At 48.5% G+C, this 14,028-nt stretch overlaps 2 long non-coding RNA genes across 2 annotated transcripts in view; one reads left to right on the forward strand and one right to left on the reverse strand.

Annotated features, from left to right (window-relative positions):
• Window positions 1-12,142: 12,142 nt before the first annotated feature.
• Window positions 12,143-14,023, reverse strand: LOC127048501 (uncharacterized). The gene is made up of 2 exons (XR_007773698.1): window positions 13,541-14,023; window positions 12,143-12,290 (listed from the first exon to the last, which is right to left on the reverse strand). It is a non-coding gene; the product is annotated as an uncharacterized LOC127048501 (long non-coding RNA).
• Window positions 12,289-14,028, forward strand: part of LOC127048498 (uncharacterized) — a 288,020-nt gene continuing 286,280 nt past the window's right edge. The window contains exon 1 of the long non-coding RNA XR_007773695.1: window positions 12,289-12,666. This is a non-coding gene — a long non-coding RNA (uncharacterized LOC127048498). The remainder of the gene's footprint in view (window positions 12,667-14,028) is intronic.

A 14,028-nucleotide genomic window follows, 5' to 3' on the forward strand; every position in this document is an offset into this window, starting at 1 on the left:
TGCCCCTTACCACTCTGTGTGGGCCCCACCCCCCTGTGTGGGCCCCCCCACCCTTTCCTCCCAGGCTGAGGGGGGGGTAAAACTCTGCAGATAAACTTTTGAATTCTGAGGTAGCACTGACCAGAGACTTTTGGGTTGTTGGACTTTGGGGTGATTGGACTTAAGACCCTAAGGGGAAAGGACATTGTCAAACATACTTGGAGGTGGGTTTTTGCTTATGGTTTGTGTTATAATCCTGTTTGTGGTGTTTCCCCAATATGGTGCCACATTGTTTCCCTCCTTTATTAAAAAGATTTTGCTACACTCAGGCTCCGTGCTTGCGAGAGGGGAAGTATTGCCTCCTAGAGGCGCCCAGGGGGGTGGTATGTAAGTGTCCCAGGTCACTGGGTGGGGGCTCGAGCCGGTTATACATTGTTTTATTGAAACGAAACCCCTGGATACTGAACCCGGCCCTTGTTGCTGCCAACTCAGAGGGGCAGAAGGGTTACATAATAATTAGCGTGGGAGGGAAAGAAACACTTCTGAGTTTTGGAAGATGTCATCAGGGACAGCACAGTTGGCTTGTTTCATCTCGGTCTGCACAAAGGCAAGGCCTTTGTCTCTGGGAGAGGTTAGAGAAAGCACTTTTTTGGCATGGTGATAGGGGGTGTTCAACCTGTGTGAATGTAGAATTCCTAGGCCTTGTCAGCACTGGACATTTCCCCAATTTCACTCATCAGCAGCCAGCTGCAGGTTTGCTGCTCTAATGCAAACTTCTAGTGTAGACAGGAGACCACGGTTCGCACCAGTGCAGCAAGAAAACAGGTGCTGTGGAGAAGGCTGGGGGTTCTAAACAGCATGAGGGAATCCTGCCCCTTGAAGGGACCAGTGGGCTTGACATTTTCAAGGTGGGCTTTGCTGAGCATGAACTCTGTCAAATTGTTTCTTCACACTTTGTGGTGAAGGCCGCAGCGTGGAATCAAAAAGGACCAGCAGCGGTAGCTCTTGGCAGAAGGCTCTGGCATAAAGAGCCAAATCCTCTTTGCTTTCCCCACTCAAACTGTTCCACCAAGCCGGGAAAGCACTCAGGCAAGGAAGGTGAGCAGGACTTGGGCCTGTGCAAAGGCAATTGAAATTAATGGGACTGTTTCCACTGACTTTCCTGCAATGTGGAACATGCCTTTGGTCTGCACACACGGGGACCCAGATGAAAATGTGCCTTCTCTTGGCTATGTCTGTTTCCTTGTCTCCTGGCAATGGTGGGGGGATGGTCAGGTACTCACAGTGCTGAGCTCACTGTATCCCCAAAGAACAACATTGCATTTTAGAGCCACAGGGGAGAATCATGAGCTCAGGATCTGAGGGGGCAGCTGAATCTCTGTGAACAAAGGAGGAAGTAGGGGGCTGGCCAGAGGTGTTTCACATACATCATTGGAGAATCACACAGCAAGCTTAACACACATTTCTGGTCTGTGTGGGAGGCCTTCGATGAGCATCCTGGGGACACTATGGTACAGTTTTCGTCCTGGTGTAAACAAACACAGCCCCACTATTTTCCGTGGAGTTCCACTTGCTTCCCCCAGGGCTGAACCTGACCCGGGAGCCCCAACTGAACAAAACGAATCAAGCAAAATTTCCACGTGAGTTATTTATGGTTTTAGCTCCTCTTGCAACAGAAAGACAACAAGGCAGCTAAGTCTCTGGCCAGAGTTTCCTTCATGTGACTTAATAGTCACTTAGCCCCAAAGTCCGAAACAGCATCTCAGAGCAATGCTTCCCTGTCCGGAGCTTCTAGTCGGTACAGCCTCCTGAGAAGGGCAAGACCTATGTAAACATCCTTTGATTGGCTGTCAGAGAAACAAGGCCTACCTGCTTCCGCTAGCCACACCCCTGCAGGCAAAGTTCTCCTCTCAGCCCAGACAGACCAGGAAGAGAGGGCTCTCACCCACTTGCTGTTCAGGCATTCCAGACTCACAGGACCTGGAGAGGCATCAGCAGGGGATGTCATGATAATTGGGCCTACAAATTCCCCCTAATCAATACAACAGGCACAAAGATGGTCACACCTCATCTTGTTCTTTGGCTTAGGGTTTGCTAAACCCTAACTATTTTTGGTAATTCATGTATAGAACTTAGCCATTCTAGAAATGCCCGTCACTTGATATCTAGCACTAGAAACCAAACCCCTCGGGGAGTGTGGGGGGAGAGCCTTGCAGTCTGGCCCAAACCTGAACATAGATAATCCACCTCCTTGCACTGTGGTAGTTAGGGGAAGGGGAGCATTCTGCCATCAGCCCAGCCACATCTATGGGGCCAGTAGGTCAGCGAGACTGCAACATTCACGGGGCTGAGTTTTTCACACCCCATAGCAATGTCATTAGGTAGAGCTAAATTTAGACGAGGACTCAATCTAGTAGTAAAAGGCATAACAAGATCCAGCAGCTGGAAGTCAAAGCTGGGAAAATCCAAACTAGAAATACGGTGTCCATTTTTAACAGAGGGTCACTAAACATTGGAACCTAGGTATGCGGTGGATTCTCCCTCACTTGGAGTCTTTTTATCGAGATTGGATGTCTTTAAAAAAAAAAAAATCTGCTCTAGCTCAACCAGAAATGATGGGCTGGATGCAGGCATGACTGGGCAACATTCTCTGCAGGTTTGTAATGGTTCCTTCCGGCCTTCAGGATTCATAGACTATTCAAAGAGTTTGTTGTTAGGAGCTGCTAGAGGTTTACTTTGGTGGAGCAGTCAGGGTGGGTTCAGAATGTTTCCCCAGCAGAGCTGGAATGGTTTGTTCTGCCCATTGCTGTGTCCTGAATCTGTGCTTTAGTTCGGTGGGAAGCAGGTTTTACCAGTTAATGGATCTATCACTGGTTCCTTTAACATAACCCTTGTGGTTTCCTCTGTGCTGCTAATGACGTGCTCCAGGCCGGTGGCAGTGCTGTATTCCATGCTGAAAGCTGCCCAGGGTGGTGAACAGGGATAGTCCCAGCCCCTGCTAGCCCATAGCGATACAGTGATGGAGTCCCTGACTCACCCCTCACTTCCTGCTGCCAGCTCAGACACGTGCCTGGTTGATTGGTGGGAGTTTTAACAGAGATTTAATAACTAATAAACAAACAATAAGTAGCAATGATGGTGTGTCCCTCTCAGAGAGCTGAGCATATGAAGCAATGGGTGTCGCCCTCTGTGTTTACGCATGGGGAAGCTGAGGCACACAGAGGCTAAGGACGCTGCCCAAGGTCACACAGCTTCCTACGCTGTGCCCTGTACATCTCCTCACCATGCTTGGCTGGCCCTCAAGGCCCTCATCCAAAGCCCCCTTAAGGCACTGGGAGTGTTTCTATTGATTTCAATGGGCTTTGATCAAGCCCTGTTATTGTAGGCCAGGGATCCTGAACCTGGGGGTCACAAACAGGAGTCAGGGGCTGTGATCCTGCCTGAAACAATAGTTCTGAGAGGATGAAATTGCCCAGCCACCTCAGTAGGGTTTTCAGCTTGAAAACTCAAGATGGCAATTTAAATGTCAGCGATTCTGATTGTTTCACTGCTGATCCTTTCAGCAGAAGCACCCAGTGAATGTGAAGGTCCTGCACTGCCTCCCAGAACATCATCCCCAGCTGCCAAAACCTCCAGCTTCCCCCTGGACAGTTAGGGAGGGCAGGTCAGGAGCTGGGGGTGGGAAGGATCAGATGAGAGGGGCTCAGAGACAGGCCCGGGGGAGTGGGGCAGGGCGGATATGTGTGCCCACTGGAGCACACTCCCCAATACAGAACCTGAGAGGGAACCCAGCATCCTGGAGTCTTTGCATTCTTCTGCTGTCTGTCAACAAACACCTGAAATCCACTGGCAAAATGTGTGTTTTATTTCACCCCAGCGTCTGATGCACAAGCTCCGCCTTTTGCTGCTGTCGTTACTCCGTCAGCTCAAGCAGCAGAGGTCTTTGCTGTGGCAATCAAGAGCTCGGCTGTGTGGATGACACAAGGGGGCTCAATGTGGTGACATTTCTTTTTTGGGTTTTTTTTGTTCGTTTTTTTTTTTTTGAAACATTAGGAAATTCTGTAAAAAGTATCTGAAAAGAACATTATTGATTTTGCAAAGTTAATCATGCCAAAGTGAGCATATTTACATTTGCCCATGCAGTCAGAGTTCCGCAGCTGGGGCCATATGATTTGTCCATTAAGCTGTACAACGTATAGTAATTCACCAATGACTGTGGCTTTACAAAGGGAAAAAAACTCTTGAATTCCGTGATTCTGAAGTTGCAGAATGAAGCTTGCCATGCCCAAGTTATGCTGTGCTAGTTAGAGCAGAGGACAGGTTCCAAGACTGCTGGGTGCTACTCGTTATTGTGCATTGGTGACCTTTGTGTGCCTCAGCTAACCTGTCTGCATAATGAGGATAATAATACACAGCTCATGTTACAGTATGCTGAGAGTTCATTCTGATACAGGCTTCGAGAGCCTGGCATGGGAAGTGCTCAGTTTGGAAGGCTCAATCCCTTGGCTGTTAAGCTAGTTCCTTTGTGGTTTGCTGATATCAGAGATGTTGCTTGGCTCCTCTCATAGGTTCTCAGGGAACACTGTCAAGTATCAGGGTATCCGTGTTAGTCTGTATTCACAAAAACAACAGGGAGTCTGACGAAGTGGGGATTCACCCACGAAAGCTCATGCTCCAAAACGTCTGTTAGTCTATAAGGTGCCACAGGACTCTGTTGCTTTTTACAGATCCAGACTAACACGGCCACCCCTCTGATAAAGGAGTCCGGTGGCACCTTAAAGACTAACAGATTTATTTGGGCATAAGCTTTTATGGGTAAAAAACCTCACTTCTTCAGATGCATGGAGTGAAAATTAAAGATGCAGGCATTCTGTACTGACACATGAAGAGAAGGGAGTTACCTCACCAGGGTCTTAGTCATTCTTGAGATTTTTCAGCCCCACATTTATGTGCAGATGGATGTTCCCAAATCAAATATATGAAACTTCGTAACTGACTGTATTAAATATGTTGATGTAGCTGTGTTGGTCCCAGGATATTAGAGAGACAAGGTGGGTGAGGGATCATCTCTTATTGCACCGGTTTCTGTTGCTGAGAGAGAATTGGGCCCTAAATGAGGAAATCCACTCAGCTGCCTCACCCCAGCACACGTATCTTAACTTGGATGTTAAGAACGGTAGATGAGTTGGAGGGCATGACATTGGGGTGAGCTCGCTAATTCAGATGTTTACTAGTAATACAATGTCGTCTGTGTGTGCTAATGATGCTGTACTGCTCCCCACAGCTGGAAAGATGCTTTGGGGTAAGAAGAAGATGATTATGCCTAAAACACTGGTTAAGTCTACACCTGATTGGTGACCTGTTGATGTGTAATGATGTGGTTCTGAGTGACCTAATAAACTGGTTGGCTGGTTAAGAATAACTGTGTCCTGATCTGAGAAATAGTTTCCAGGGTAAAAATAGACCTGAAAAGAACCCAGCATTAAATTAGTGACGAATGCTCCTTGGAGTCAGTAAAAAAGGGTTAGATTCCATTCTAATATTGGTGACAGCATCTATAAACTTGACCGATCTAGTTGGATAGATTTCAGCTTTAAAATCTAACTGGCACCTTAGCAAATTCATAACATCGACCCCTTTCACATGTTACTGGAAGGTGTGAGCATGGGGCAATGGCATCCATGCTGCAGCCCTGGGAGTAGATCTGCTGTGATTTAGAGCAGGCAGGGGAATGAGGCATGTTTGTCTGAGAGCAGAGGGCCACAGGGCAGGGCAGTAGCCTAGGACTTGGGAGAGTGGGGTTCAAGTCCCTGCTCTCACAGACTTCCTGTGTGACCTTGGGCAAGTCACTGGGGAGAACAGCCCTGCCCTTTCTCCCAGGGGCCCAGGAAGTGCTCTGCTACAATGGAGGTGGAGGCCAGAGGAGAACCTAACAGAGATTTGGCTTCATTTTTTAAAATGGTCTTTTTCAGTCTAGGGCACGCCCCCGGCCCTAGGAGTAGAACTCCCTTGGGTCTCTCTGGAATGTGCCTTTGTGACTAGTCCAGAAGAGTCCCCAGGAGGGAAGGTGCAGAGATGGGGAGAGTAGAATGTCACTACCCCTCCTGAATCTAGCCTAAGCAAATGTGCAGGTATAACCCAACCTTGCACTGCATTTGCTTTTGTAGATGGACTAGAGTGTGGTTATGAACTGAGATTACCTACCTGCACCCCTATCAATCCAAAGAAGGAGGGACACTTCTCAGAGGATGAGGGGTCCACTTTCTCCCATTGACTTTGCTTGGGCCAGAAACCAGCACAGACTCTGAGCCCACAGTGCATAAGAGGCAAAGCAGCACCAACGCTTGCCCTCCTAGCGGTACCCAAAGAGGCAGAGGCCTGGCTTCTGCAAATGCTGGTTCTGAACTTGGAGATAGCTTAGAGCTATGATTTATAGGGCTGGCTATTTTCATGGTTTATGGGCAGAAGGGAACATTACAGCACCTAGTCTGACCTCTTATATAACATGGAACAAAGAATTTCAGCCTGTTACCCCTGTATTGAGCCCCAAACTTGTTTGCTGGGCTCAGTAGGGAGGCAGGGGCTGTATTGAACTAACAGCTGTTATGAATTTATGACCCCATAAAAAACCTTTGGTGGGGTTTGAAGGACTGCATCACCAAGAGCCCTGCTTGGAGCTGGGGTGATCTCTGGTGAGCACCCCAGCATCCGTGTAGCTCCTTCTACTAGTGTGATGTTTTCTCTGATTCTGAAGGTGAATGTATTCCAATGTGCCTGCTTAGAAGGAGCTATGTGGTAACCTATAACCGCAAGTACGTGGGTCTTAGCCTTCAAAGAGTATGCAGAGCACGGACGCAGGCCTGTTTAGGCAGCCTGAATTTGCAGGGGAACTCACAGTGTAAGCAGGGAGGTGTGCAGCCTGGAAATATCCCAGGCAGGAGGGAGTGAGCTGTGGGCCTTCACCCAAGGGAGGTGACAGCTGGGGAGTCAGGAGTCTGAGAGTGGACCATGGAGAGGGAACACAGGGGCTGTTTCTCTGAGCTGTGGCAACTCATAGACCTGGGGTCTGCAACCTTTCAGAGGTGCTGTGCCAAGTCTTCACCTATTCATTCTAATTTAAGGTTTCGCGTGCCAGTCATACATTTAAACATTTTTAGAAGGTCTCTTTCTATAAGTCTATAGTATATAACTAAACTATTGTTGTATATAAAGTAAATAAATTATTTTAAATGTTTAAGAAGCTTCATTTAAAATTAAATTAACATGCAGAGCCCCCCGGACCGGTGGCCAGGACCTGGGCAGTGTGAGTACCACTGAAAATCAGCTCGCGTGCCGCCTTCGGCATATGTGCCATAGGTTGCCTACCGCTGTCATAGACTATAATCAAATCACTTCTCAATCTTCTTTCTGAGCCCTGGTCTACATTACGAGTTTAGGTCAAATTTAGCAGCGTTAGATCAATTTAACCCTGCACCCGTCCACATGACGAAGTCATTTTTGTCAACTTAAAGGGCTCTTAAAATCCATTTTTGTACTCCTCCCTGACGAGGGGATTAGAGCTGAAATCGACATCGCCGGGTCAAATTTGGGGTAGTGTGGATGCAATTCGACGGTATTGGCCTCCAGGAGCTATCCCAGAGTGCTTCATTATGACCGCTCTGGACAGTGCTCTCAACTCAGATGGCCAGGTATACAGCAAAAGCCCCTGGAACTTTTGAATTTCATTTCCTGTTTGGCCAGCGTGGCGAGCTCAGCAGCACGAGTGACCATGCAGTCCCAGAATCGCAAAAGAGCTCCAACATGGACCAAACGGAAAGTACTGGATTGTTTGGGGAGAGAAATCCGTGCTATCAGAACTCTGTTCCAAAAAATGAAATGCCAAAATAGTTGAAAAAATCTCCAAGGACATGATGAACAAAGGCTACGACAGGGACCTGCAGCAGTGCCGCATGAAACTTAAGGAGCTCAGGCAAGCCTACCGAGAAACCAAAGAGGCAAATGGCCACTCTGGGTCAGAGCCCCAGACATGCCGCTTCTATGATGAGCTGCATGCAGTTCTAGGGGGAGCCCCTACCACCACCCCACATGCAAGCAGAGAAACCATTCTCCCCGAGAGCCCTGAACTGTTTATCACCCTGGAGCCAATACCCTCCCAAGCCTCCCAAGCGGGCTCATGGACCATGAAGCTGGAGAAGGCAACTCTGGTGAGCGTACCTTTGTAAATATAATGCATGGTTTAAAAGCAGGCGTGTTTAATGATTAATTTGCCCTGAAGACTTGGGATGCATTCACGGCCAGTACAGCCCCCTCTTTTAAGTGGCCAACCCAACGGGTGCCTGGTATGAGAAAGAAGGGCGCCATTCCCACATGTTATGAAGGGTAAAGAAGCCAAAGGACTGTGGCTTACCATGGCTGCCTGCAAGCCGAATTCTGTTGCCTGGCCCTGCTTGTGTGATCCCTCACACCAAACTGGCAGGCCCTCAAAATAAGAGGCAAAATGCGACCTTGTACCAAAAGCACATGTGCTATGTAATGTTAACAGCTTGGTTCACCATGAAAGAGTGTACCCATTGTTCTCTAAAATGTGTCTTTTTAAATACTACTCTTCCATTTTTTCCTCCCACAGCTGCAAATGTTTCAACGCTCTCCCTATCATCTCTGTCCCAGAGGCTAGCTAGATAAGAAGGTGAAAAAAATGCACTCGCGATGAAATGTTCTCTGAGCTCATGCAGTTCACCCGCACGGAAAGAACTCAGCAGAATGCGTGGAGGCGAGCAATGTCAGAGTCCAGGAAAGCACAAAATGAATGCGAGGAGAGATGGCGGGAGCAGAAGGAGAGGTGGCAGCAGCGTGATGAGAGGAGGCAGGATGCAATGCTGAGGCTACTGGGGGATCAAACTGATATGCTCTGGCATCTGGTGGAGCTGCAGGAAAGGCAGCAGGAGCACAGACTGTCATTGCAGCCCCTGTGTAACCGCCCTCCCCATGTTCCATAGCCTCCTCACCCAGAGACCCAAGAACGCGGGGGGGCCTCCGGGCACCCAATCACTCCACCCCAGAGGACTGCCCAAGCAACAGAAGGATGGCATTCAATAAGTTTTGAAGTGCAGTGTGGCCTTGTCCTTCCCTCCTCCCCTAATCCACTACCCCACCCAGTGCTTCCCTCCTCCCCCACCTCTCCCAGGCTACCTTGGCAGTTATCCCCCTATTTGTGTGATTGAATTAATAAAGAATACATGATTTTGAAACAGTAATGACTATTGCCTCTGCAAGCAGTGATCAAAGGTGGGGGGCGGTTGGCTTACAGGGAAGTAGAGTGAACCAAAGGGGCGGGTTTTCATCAAGGAGAAACAAACAGAACTGTCACACCGTAGCCTGGCCAGTCGTGAAACTGGTTTTCAAAGCTTCTCTGATGCGCACCACACCCTGCTGTGCTCTTCTAATCGCCCTGGTGTCTGGCTGTGTGTAATCAGTGGCCAGGCGATTTGCCTAAGCCTCCCACCCTGCCATAAATGTCTCCCCCTTACTCTCACAGAGATTGTGGAGCACACAGCAAGCAGCAATAACAATGGGGATATTGGTTTCGCTGAGGTCTAACTGAGTCAGTAAACTGTGCCAGAGAGCTTTTACACATCCAAATGCACATTCTACCACCATTCTGCACTTGCTCAGCCTATAGTTGAACAGCTCCTTACTACTGTCCAGGCTGCCTGTGTATGAATTCATGATCCATGGTATTAAGGGGTAGGCTGGGTTCCCAAGGATAACTATAGGCATTTCAACGTCCCCAACAGATTTCTGGTCTGGGAAGTAAGTCCCTTCCTGCAGCTGTTCAAACAGACCAGAGTTCCTGAAGATGCGAGTGTCACGTATCGTTCCCGGCTACCCCACGTTGATGTCGGTGATATGTCCCTTGTGATCCACCAGTGCTTGCAGCACCATTGAAAAGTACCCCTTGAGGTTTATGTACTGGCTGCCAAGGTGGTCCGGACCCAAGATAGGGATATGTGTTCCGTCTATCGCCCCACCACAGTTAGGGAATCTCATTGCAGCAAAGCCATCCACTATGACCTGCACATTTCCCAGAGTCACAACCCTTGATAGCAGCAGCTCAGTGATCGCATTGGCTACTTGGATCACAGCAGCCCCCACAACAGATTGATTCCCAACTGACCTGTAGCTATCTGGTGTTGCAAGCTCCCACAGGGCTATCGCCAATTCTCAACTGTGAGGGCTGCTCTCATCTTGGTATTCTTGCGCTTTAGGGCAGGGGAAAGCAAGTCACAAAGTTCCACGAAAGTGCCCTTATGCATGTGAAAGTTTCGCAGCCACTGGGAATCATCCCAGACCTGCAACACGACATGGTCCCACCAGTCCGTGCTCGTTTCCCGGTCCCAGAGTCGGCGTTCCACGGCATGAACCTGCCCCATTACCACCATGGTATCCAAATTGCCAGGGCCCATGCTTGGAGAGAAGTCTGTGTCCATGTCCTCATCACTATCGTGATTGCACTGTTATTGCCTCCTCCCCTGCTTTGCAGGTTCTGGTTCAGCACGTACTGCAGGATAATGCGCTAGGTGTTTACAATGCTCACAACAGCAGCGGTGAGCTGAGCGGGCTCCGTGCTTGCTGTAGTATGGTGTCTGCAGGAGAGCAAAATTGCAGCGGAAGCAGCGGATGATGACAGGATGCCACGAGAATAGATATTTATACCGAATGACGGGAGGACCTGTGAAGTGGATTCATGGCTCCAGGAGAGCAGAGTTGCAGCGGAAGTGGTGGTTGGTTGACAACAGTTAGCAGTCCTAATGCACCGTCTGCTGAAAGCAGTATGGCACTTGCATGGAAAAAAGGCGCTAAACGATTGCCTGTTGTTGCTTTCACGGAGGGAGGGGCCACTGATGATATGTACCCAAAACCACTCGTGACAATGTTTTGCCCCATCAGGCATTGGGATCTCAACCCAGAATTCCAGTGGGCAGCGGAGACTGCAGGAACTGTGGGATAGCTACTCACAGCTACCCACAGTGCAATGCTCCAAAAGTCGATGCTAGCCACAGTACTGTGTACGCACTCCGCCAACTTAATGCGCTCAGCGGGGACACACACAATTGACTGTATAAAATCGCTTCCTAAAAATCGACTACTAAAAATTCAACCTTATTTCGTAGTGTAGACATACCCTGACAAACTAAACAGACTGAACTCTTTAAGTCTGTCCCTGTGAGCCACTTTCCATAATCCTTGTCTCTTTCCTTTGCCCTCTCCAGTTTAGAATGCGGGCACCAGAACTGCACACAGTATTCTAGTCTTTGTCTCACCAATGCCATATACAGAAGCAGAATTACCTCCCTTTTCCTACTCCTAGTTCCCGCCACTTACACATCCAAGGGTTACATTATCCCCTTTGCCACAGCATCACACTGGGAACTCAAATTCAGCTGCTTGCCCACTGTGACCACTCCCACATCCTGTTCAGTCACTGCTTTGCAGGATCCAGCCCCCCCTTCGGTAGGTCTGGCCTGCATTGTTTCTAGATACATGTCCCTGCATTTTATTTAATTCCCCTCCAAAGGGAAAAAAAAGTCAAATCAAAAAGCGAAGGAATGGGAAGGGAGGGAAAGGAAAAGAAGGCAGGGAAGGGAAAGGAGAATATCTTGCTTTCCATCCACTAGGAGTTTAACGAGAAGTTTCTAAAATGTTCAATCAAATATTTTCAGATTTGTCTGTGATCCCTCTTCTCAGAAACGTTACCTGCTCTTTAGCGGCCACGACCTTGCATTTTAAAAATCAGGCTCCCAGCTTGGTGTGTCTGTTTAACCAATGAAATATAATACTGCTGTAAGTAATGCTGCTGGCTTGTTGCACATTTCAGGGTATGTCTACATTGCAGTGGAGGTGTAATTGCAGCTGGGAGAGGCGTACCCATGAGAGCTTTAATCTAGTCAGTGTGGCTATCACTAGTAATGTAGGCATGGTGGTATGGGCCATTCCCAGAACTCTGGGTATGTACTCATGTTCCTAGCGTGTGCTGGGTTCTGTGCTATCACATCTTCACTGCTATTTTTAGACATGCTAGCTAGGTCAAAGCTATTATGGATAAGCCTACCACAGACTGCAGTTTAGACATACCTTCAGATTGCAGGTTAAATGCTGCTGGACACATTTTTAAGATACTTTGTTTTTCTGCGTATGAACTGCAGGCAGGTTTGAATTGTTCCATTATAATAGATTGTATTACAATCCCATTTAGCAGTCCCACCAGAGACAGGCATTGTCCATACACATTGTTAGAGACAGAATGTGCAAATCTGAATGGAAAAGTCAAACAAAGGAAGAATTATTTCCCCCGTTTACAGATTGGAAACTGAGGCACAGAGATACATGAGCTGCTCATGAGTCTGGTGCAGCAGGGACTAGAGCTCCTTCATGCCAGTCCAAGGCTGCAACCGCACAGCCTTCCTCCATGGTGCCCTGCTCCTATTTCTGGAAAACTGGTAACACGTATTTAACAGTATGCCTTGAAAAACAATACAACTCCAAGCTTAGTAAATAGCAATAGTGAGCAACATGTAACACCAAGGACCTGTGGCTTTGTAAAGGGTTAACAAGTTCAGTGAGCCTGGCTGTCACCTGACCAGAGGACCAATCAGGGGACAGGATACTTTCAAATCTTGAGGGAGGGAAGTTTTTGTGTGTGCTGTTAGTGTTTGGTTGTTGTTCTCTCCGGGTTCTGAGAGTGACCAGACGTGCAACCGGGTTTCTCTCCAATCTCTCTGATACAGTCTCTTATATGTCCAGACTAGTAAGTACTAGGTAGATAAGGCGAGTTAGGCTTATAGTTGTTTTCTTTATTTGCAAATGTGTATTTGGCTGGAAGGAGTTCAGATTTGTATTTTGCAGAAAGGATTTTAATTTGTACTTGTATACTTAGGCTGGGAGGGTATTCCCAGTGTCTATAGCTGAAAGACCCTGTAACATATTCCATCTTAAATTTACTGTTTTTTCTTTCTTTAATTAAAAGCTTTTCTTGTTTAAGAACCTGATTGTTTTTTTATTCTGGTGAGACCCCAGGGGACTGGGTCTGGATCCACCAGGGAATTGGTGGGGAGAGAGGAGGGAAGGGGGAGAGAAATGTTAATTTTCTCTCTGTGTTAGGATTACTTTCTCTCTCAGGGAGAGTCTGGGAGAGGGAGAGAGAAGGAGGGGGAAAGGTGAATTTTCCTCTCTGTTTTAAGATTCAAGGAGTTTGAATCACAGTGATCTGTCAGGGTAACCCAGGGAGGGGAAGCCTGGGAGAGGCAACGGTGAGGGAAAGGGTTTACTTTTCTTGTGTTAAGATCCAGAGGGGCTGGGTCTTGGGGGTCCCGGGCAAGGTTTTGGGGGGACCAGAGTGTACCAGGCACTGGAATTCCTGGTTGGTGGCAGCGCTACAAGTACTGAGCTGGTAATTGAGCTTAGAGGAATTCATGCTGGTACCCCATCTTTTGGACGCTAAGGTTCAGAGTGGGGGTTTATACCATGACAACATCTATGAATATAACACCGTCTTTTAATATACCTATTAATGTTGTGATGCTTCCTGTACATTTATCATTATTGCGTTGTGCTGGTCACTGTTCTCTGAGTTCTCTTGCCCTGCACAGTAACAAGGAGAGGGTTACTTTCAGTAGCACTAAGCACCCTGCCAGGAGCTGGGGCCTGTGGTGGGGCTGGGACCCACAGTTGGGGGCTGGGAGTGGGGCTGTGGCCGGGAGTGAGGCTGGAGCTGTGGCTGGGGCCATGGCCAGAAGCAGAGCCAGGGCCAGGGCAGGGGGCAGGGCTGTGTCAGGGCCAGAGTGGAGTAGGGCTGGGTGATGCTGACCTGGGCCCTGCTGCACCCACCCCGAATGTTCCTCTGTGCTCCCTAGGGGGATGCAACCCAGAGTTTGGGGGCCACTGCCCTAGGCTGTGGTAAGAGCCGCTCAGGGAGCTCTGGATGCTCCACCTGCTCTGGATGGGGTACCTGAGAACAGCCCCCAGCCAGTGTCCCTGCCCCCCAGGGTGCAC

Source organism: Gopherus flavomarginatus, chromosome 3 (assembly GCF_025201925.1).
Source record: "Gopherus flavomarginatus isolate rGopFla2 chromosome 3, rGopFla2.mat.asm, whole genome shotgun sequence".
NCBI classification, from domain to species: Eukaryota; Metazoa; Chordata; order Testudines; family Testudinidae; genus Gopherus; species Gopherus flavomarginatus.